This window comes from Octopus bimaculoides, chromosome 18 (genome assembly GCF_001194135.2).
Source record: "Octopus bimaculoides isolate UCB-OBI-ISO-001 chromosome 18, ASM119413v2, whole genome shotgun sequence".
Taxonomy (NCBI): domain Eukaryota; kingdom Metazoa; phylum Mollusca; class Cephalopoda; order Octopoda; family Octopodidae; genus Octopus; species Octopus bimaculoides.
In genome coordinates this window covers 55,248,715-55,256,091 of record NC_068998.1, presented here as the reverse complement: position 1 = coordinate 55,256,091, position 7,377 = coordinate 55,248,715, and the positions used below count along the sequence as shown (strand labels likewise).

General features: G+C 34.2%; 1 protein-coding gene across 4 annotated transcripts in view; it reads right to left on the bottom strand.

Moving 5' to 3' along the window:
- LOC106879469 (coronin-2B) overlaps window positions 1–7,377 on the bottom strand; it is a 70,625-nt gene that overhangs the window by 37,981 nt on the left and 25,267 nt on the right. Inside the window, exon 1 of one of the 4 annotated variants that reach the window (XM_052974493.1) lies at window positions 1,515–1,605. The exons of the other annotated variants lie outside the window; for them this stretch is intronic. The gene's annotated coding sequence lies outside the window, so the exon portion shown is untranslated. Of the gene's footprint in view, window positions 1–1,514; window positions 1,606–7,377 lie in introns of those variants that run through there. 4 annotated transcript variants of the gene reach the window in all.

Below are 7,377 nucleotides of genomic sequence, written 5' to 3'. Positions count from 1 at the left end.
ATATTTATATCTGTCGAATGGGCTTGGTTCTATTCTTGAAGTAGCTAAACATTCTCTCTCGCTTTTTAAATTCTAATCTCAAACATTAACATTCACATATTTTATTTTATTTGGTAGTATTTTCTTTAAAACTCCTAAACCATGGAGTTTTAAAGCAAACTCCATGGTTTAGGGTTTCCACTTCAGGGAACTGTGGACAAATATCTTCAACTAAGGCTTTGAGCTACAGTCTTGAGAGTAGAATTGGGAGAAGGAAACTGTAAGAAGCCGGTTATGTGTGAACCAAACATTTATAGAAAAAAACTTAAGAAAGAAAGAAAAGACAACCTAACAATATGTATCAAACACCAAATTCTTTCTTGTTTTTCTCTTTCAAACATAAGAAGAAATGAAAGAAACACATGACTCATGGCTCCGACTCAGAGCTTGCTAACCTCTTGAATGTAGAAGGGTTCTTTATGTTCAGAGCTGGTGAGACATCAAAAACGGTTTGTTAAGATGTGTACAGGTCAAGAGAAAGAAGCATTCACAGGGGTCAGACATTTTTCAGGACCTTGGATTTGTCCAATGTGTGCAGGGTGTTGGCAATGACAACTCCAGTAAGGTGTGATGAGAGACATTAGTGAATAGCTGAAGGTGACAGAGTTGGACAGAGCAGAAGGACATTAAGTATAAACCCTACATGATGAAAATAGAGAGAACCCAAAACAGCCCACCACCACATCACGTGGCCCAAGTCTGGTCAGTTTAAAACCCCCCACTTCTTGACTATGGGGCATCATCAGATGGTACAAAGGCTGATCAACCAGTGACCACACAGTACCCAGGGATTTATTGAGGGCAACATGGTCAAGGCCCACATTATCCTGGCACACAGTCATTTCTGGGGCTGTCAGTAGGGAAGTTTTTTTGGGGGGAGTTTGTGCCATTAAACATGGGTTTGTTTGTTTTTTTAATTTGATGTCTTTGATTTTCTTTGTATTTTGTTTTGTTCTCTGATTTAGAGAGAAAGAGAGAGTGTGTGTGAGAGAGAGAGAGAGAGAGAGAGAGAGAGAGAGAGACAGACAGACAGACAGAAAGAGAGGCTTGTTTTCAATAGTTTAAAAGTTAACATTCAATATGAAATAATTTGAAATCTTTTCAACTTGATTATATCAAAGCCGTAGAAACAATATTTATTGATATTCTGATGCTAATAGAGAGTCTATACAAAACCACTTTAATTGGAAATTAAGACTAAATCTGCTGCTTCTAATCTTAAAGATGATATCTTCACAGTCGATAACATATCAGATTATATACACAAAGCCAGAAATGTGAAAAAAGATGGTAAGCCACAGCTATGGAGGTTATATATTGAGAAAAGGACGATTACCATCACTGTAATTTCTTCCTGGCACAAAATAAAAGACAGCAGAATATATAATCAATAAGACAAAACTATGAAAATAAAATTATATCAAACAAAAACTAAAGATTTCTAAATGTGAAATGCTTGAAATAAAGGAACTCACAGATAGAGGTTAGGGTTCCAAGGAAATAAAAGAACCTTCAGTAAAACTGATGAACAAAAAACACAACAATTGTGTTGTATCCAACTCAGGAAATGGCCACTTAACTAACAATTCCTCTTTATACAGACAATTATCTCTTTAAAACAGGAAAATGACAATTTATTCATCAGCTCAAATTAATTGACAGATGAAAGTAAACAAGGCACTGCCCCCAAAAAACAATTATTTTAGAGTTTATCTAAAACAAGCATTTCAAAGAAATACTTTCAAGAAATATTATAAGAAGAAAGTTTTCATAACAACAGAAATCCCATGAATATTAAAGAATAAGAAATATTTAATGGTTTTCAAGAGGGCATAGATTTGAAATCTATAATTTTGTCTCTGAGTGTGGTTCCTCCTGTCAACCTCTACGTAGTGGACTAAGTGCATTTAATTTAGAAATAGCACAAGTTGTGTGAAAGACAGAATAATAAGTATTATTGTAATTGAACATCAGTTGAATTTTGATGTGGCCGCCCCCAAAGGAGATTAATGTTCAAATGGGTGACACATAAGCACTAAATGAATAAGATGCAGGGGAAGGAAGGGCTGGACAGAGTGGAAAACAGTCTTTGGAATGTGAAACTGCATGAAAACCCTGAGCACAAATAGAACGAGAAGACACTTCAGCATTGACGACATTGTCCAAGGCATTCAAAAGAAGCAGCTGCATTGAGATATATATATATATATATGTGTGTGTGTGTATGTGTATCCTCACACACATACATGCATTTATGTACATACAAACATACATAATGTGTATAGACAGCAGCTGTTGGGTGGGAAAGTACTCAAGCAGTGTGTATTGATAAAGGAATATATTTGCAGAATCAGAAGAGATGATATGTGGTGAAGTTTGAAGTAAACATGTTGTCCAACCTCACAGACATGTGAGGAGTATGAAGAATAGGAATTATGATATAGCATGAAAAATTGATTCAAATAATCTTAATAATAATAGAATCAAAACTATAATTTTCAATGAATTTTAGGGGACTTTTCTCTGTAGAATTGTTATACCAGTCAAAATTAAATGAAGCATCTTTCTTTTCAATGGTATTGTAACATTTTTGTTTTTAAACGAAGCTATTCCTATTGTTTAGATTTTACATATTCTTGCCAACTTCACGCAAAAACCAAATGAATATAGAAAGTCAACCACAGCAATACTTCCATTGCTACCTTCACAAGATTGCTCTATCATGTAGAGTTATTCATCTTACGTGCTTTAGTGACTTCTATTTTTTCATCTACAGAATGTGATGCATGATATGTCTCAAAAATCTTTTATTTTTTGACCCAAACTTCCAATTATTCCACTTTGGTCACTAAGAACCAATAAAATTCAAAGGTTAAGAAGCAAATACAATTTCAAATTAAAGTGCACAACATCTCTGTGAGATGCAGTTGTTTCTCCACTCGTTCCTTTGATAATCCAAAACACATTTTCTTTCCAACTTCAAAACCCAAACTCCACATCTACAAAATTATTTCCTTTCTCTACGATTCCTCTCGATTCTGCTTCAATGCTTAATATTTCCTCTACAACTTGGTCATATACATAAAAACTACAAGAATTCTTGGTAAACAAGCCTCCTTCTTAGCTGAATTCATTAAAGCAGCAAAATGTATAACAAGTATTTTTTGCTTTTTTTGTTTTACAATGTCTTTAACTATTCCTTAGTCTTCATAAAGTCAGAAATCAAAAAGGATTTTATGAAGAAATACATTTACAGTGCAAGAATAAAACAAGGTTTTTGCAATTGCCAAAACAACATTAGAAAAAGCTGAGACAGAACTGTTAATTTATTCCAATTTCATGCCAACATTTCTTCATTTCAGCAAACCAACTTTTTTTTCTTCTGCTAAATGAAAGACAGTTTCTTACACAACACCAATAACATCATCATCATCATCATCATCCACAACATGACTTTCTCTTCTACTGTTTCCAATTTCAAATCACCATAATTCTACCACTTTTCTACAATCCTGGATTCAGACTTAAATTTCTCAATCTTCCAACTTCAAACATTAGCCATTACACTCAAGTAAATTATTTCACAATTAGTGCCTCTACTAATTAGTGTCTATACAAATGAAAGACTTTTGAGGTAGCTAACCAGCCAATCCCTCCTCATCAGTTTTTATGGAATCAATCCTTAACGATCATTTCCAACTTCCTCACACAACCACACACATATTTTACTCCCCTCTTCAAGTGAATAGCAATATGAATATTTAAAATCTAGGTCCACAACTAATCTACTAATTAATACATATCACAGTAGGCTATATATCATTATTATTACTATTAATAATAATACAGATATAATGAAAAGCACACAAAGGACTTGTCATTTTGCTTTGGAAAATGTTTCCTCAAGCTTCTTAAAAATACTTTTGTACTTTTGTGAAAATCCAGCTCCCCCTCTCCCATATGTTTAATATTTTAATCTAAGAATTTGGGAGAGGACAATCAGTTCCTAGGACCATTGCAGGCCTTCCATTAATGAGGAGACTGATGGGCAGAGTGGGATTACTAAAGGACTGCAGTTCTGGGGAGAAGGGCCAGGATGGAGTGGTTTGTGCTGGGTCAAATAGACCGTGTTGTACAGGTTTTACAACTAATTCAGAAGAGTAGAACCTGTTGTGATGCTGATAGAAAGAAATAAAAGAGAAAAGAAGGAATTATATGCCTAAGAAAGCAATTCAGAAGAAGATCAATGAGTCAATGATTGCCAATCAATTTTCTATTGAATGTGATTTAGAATATCTGTCGATCTCATTTCGAATGTCTATCAATTTTTACACACTTCATTCCTATATCCAAAAAGATATTATAATTCTCCATTAAACAACAGCCTTCAAATCAAACATCCCCTTGAATTACTACCACCAGGTATCAATGATAATCTTTATTGAGTTTACCATTCAGGATCTGATCCTCTCAGAAGATTTCACTCCAAAATGTAAATGATATCTTTTCAAATAAGGCCATCTCCTCTCTAACAAACTCTCTTACCAAACATACGAAGATGAAAAAAACTGAAAGCAAAAGGATAACTTCAGAACAAAGAAATATTTCAAACCATTTCTTATGGATTACAACATTTCTTATGGATTATAACCATTTCTTATGGATTATAACATTTCTTATGGATTATAACCATTTTTTATGGATTATAACCATTTCTTATCGATTATAACATTTCTTATGGATTATAACCATTTCTTATGGATTATAACCATTTCTTATGGATTATAACCATTTCTTATGGATTATAACCATTTCTTATCGATTGTAACATTTCTTATGGATTATAACCATTTCTTATGGATTATAACCATTTCTTATGGATTATAACATGTTACGACTTTCACTGCAATCTTAAACAACATCTAAAAGTAAACTCTTGACCTTTGAGATGCTAAGAAGTTTTGTTTTCTTTCTTTTTTTTTTTTACATAAACATTCAACTTGCTAAAATTCTCCCTCAAATCAGGAAGGGGCCACCTTTTAACCCTTTACCATTCACATTATTCTCTCAACTGAAATTCTTGTTCATTCACATTGTTCTGAATTAATTATACATTATCTCATGACTTGGATACTTTGATGATGTGGTTGTAAATTTTTAGAATGACATTGTAGGGTAGGTGGAAGAGGCTGGATCTGGCCAGTATGAAACAGGTAGAATATTGGGGTTGGTTTCAATGCTAAAGGAATGGAAGATGAATTTGTCACACCTGGAATATCTCTAATTAGAAATCTGACTAAGGATGACATGAAGATTAACAACAACAATTTGTCTTTGATGAAATTTTTCAAAGCCTCGTCCACCATGCCTGCTTCTTTCCCCTTCAAGTACAATGGCAACAGATTATCTCGTTTATCCTCTTTATCACATTTAGCCAACATATACTTGAATCACACCTGTTAGTTTCTACATCGCTCACACCAAATATCGTGGCTATTCTGTTTTTCAGAATGACAAGCCTGATAATGTCTTTTCCTAACAAAAAAATACATCAGCGTAAAGATTTCCAATTCTTCGTCTTTTTATTAACCAGACAAAACGAAACAGAGAAAAGACATCTCAATATATAAAACTGAAAAATCTATTTATCATCATCTTTCTTACAGTTTAACCATCCACTAATTGTGACATAACCTCAAACACTTATCTATGTGCACATCTCACACACACACAGCGACATGCACGTTATATATATATACTTACCCAACATATATACATACACAAACATATGCAATCACATACGTATACATATAGATGTATATATATATATATATATATATATATATATATATATATATATATATATATATATATATATATATATATGGATGTATACTCCTTACTCTTTGACTGCAGCCATGCTGGAGCACCAAGTCGAGCAAATCGACCCCAGGACTTATTCTTTGTAAGCCTAGTACTTATTCTATCGGTCTCTTTTTGCTGAACCGCTAATTTACGGGGGTGTAAACACACCAGTATTGATTGTCAACCGATGCTGGGGGGACAAACACACACAAACATATGCACACACATACATATATATATATATGATGGCACCTGTGCCCAACGTCGCCTTCCTGGTACTTGTGCCAGTGGCACGTGTAAAGACATTCGAGCGAGGTTGTTGCCAGTGCCACTGGACTGGCTCCTGTGCAGGTGGCTCGTAAAAAACACCATTTTGAGCGTAGCCGTTGCCAGTACCGCCTGACTGGCCTTCGTAAAAGCACCCACTACACTCTCAGAGTGGTTGGCGTTAGGAAGGGCATCCAGCTGTAGAAACTCTGCCAAATCAGATTGGAGCCTGGTGTAGCCATCTGGCTTCACCAGTCCTCAGTCAAATCGTCCAACCCATGCCAGCATGGAAAGCGGACGTTAAACAGTGATGATGATGATTTATAGTAGGTTTTAAAATGCTTATATTATTTTATTATTATAATGGATATAACTTTCTATATGTATTCCAGACAATAAGGTTATCCTGAAATAGGAGTTGTGGTTCTATTGCTAAACCCCCAAATTTGTAATAATATTATAAACGATACTGTTTACATTGCATTCGTAAAGTGTAAAATAGTAAATGTCCAGATAACCTGGAATACTTATTATTCCCTAAGTTTTTTAAATATATATATATACACATACATACAGACAAACACACACATACATACATATATGTATATACATACACACATACATACATATATACATACATGTATATACATACACACATACATACATATATACATACATGTATATACATACACACATACATACATATATACAATGGAAGACGGACGTTAAACAATGATGATGATACATATGTACACAGATATATACATACATACACGCACACATACATACTGTTCACTCATTATCAGCATTGACGGTGGACATTAAAAGATGGTGATGCAATACATGTGCACCTATGTACACACACACACACACACAAATATACATGGTTATATATTTATGTATATATAAGCATACATACATACACATGCATTCATATGACTAATACACACACACACACACACACCAGCAAGAAAAAGTGGACGTAAAAAAAGGCTGATATTTTCATGAACAGATGTATGTGTAATATGCGCGTGAGTGTAGAAGCAGCAGGCCCGGATTCGGTCTGGGTTTTATAGAGATTATTAGGAAACGTCACACAGTATATGACCTTCTCGTTGGAGAGGTGTACCCCTATGCAACATTTCAGCTAATTAAATGCTGCCAAACTATAGCCTACAACTGACAACACAAACACACACAAATATA